Source organism: Penaeus monodon, chromosome 29 (assembly GCF_015228065.2).
Source record: "Penaeus monodon isolate SGIC_2016 chromosome 29, NSTDA_Pmon_1, whole genome shotgun sequence".
NCBI lineage: Eukaryota > Metazoa > Arthropoda > Malacostraca > Decapoda > Penaeidae > Penaeus > Penaeus monodon.
In genome coordinates, this window is record NC_051414.1 from 9,298,172 (window position 1) to 9,298,950 (window position 779).

Here is a 779-nt window from a genome sequence, read left to right on the forward strand (position 1 = left end):
GATTAAAAGAATGGAACGGAACGGCCGATGCTTATAAAGAATGTCGGGTGAAGTTAAATTATTTGCAAAAAAAAAAATGTTCTAATTTCCGAAATACATGAAGCAAAACATTGAACTAGATTTAAGAATTTTAAAACTTTCCGAAAGTTAGTCATACCAACTTTTTTGGGTGGTTTTTAAACGAATTGGAAAGATGAAATGGTGCAAAAATTTTGCGAATAAACAAAAAACCCCGTACGGAAATTTACAATTTGGGTAAAAAATAAAACTGAAACGAAGAAAATCTGCGAAAGTGATTCAAGCAACATTGGGGAAGATTATTAAATTTTTTAAAAAGTTATCCGGATCACAGCACTTAAAAAGTATGCTAAAAGCGCATTTATCGGGATGGAAAAACATAAAGAACCTGGATTTATGGCGGAAGTTTCTACAATGCAAAAGGAAGTCAAAAAATCGATCAACAACGATCTTGGGAAAAAGTCGAAAAATCAAATCCAGTTTAAAAGAAGGAATTTAAGCAAAGGAACGGGTTAACCCAACTTTTGAAAATGTTACAATAAAAACAAACACATTAGCACGGTTAAAGGAATCTTTGCTAATGAAGACCAAATGTTTTGGTTGAAACAAACAGAAATGACCCAAGTAGGGATGTCAGAAGATCGTCAAAGTGCCCTCGGAAATGCTGATGAAACAAAAGCTGCAAAAAATACGATAATTCAACAGAAACAACAAGCGGTAAAAAAAGCGGGAAAAAATAACAAATCAAACAGGGAATTGTA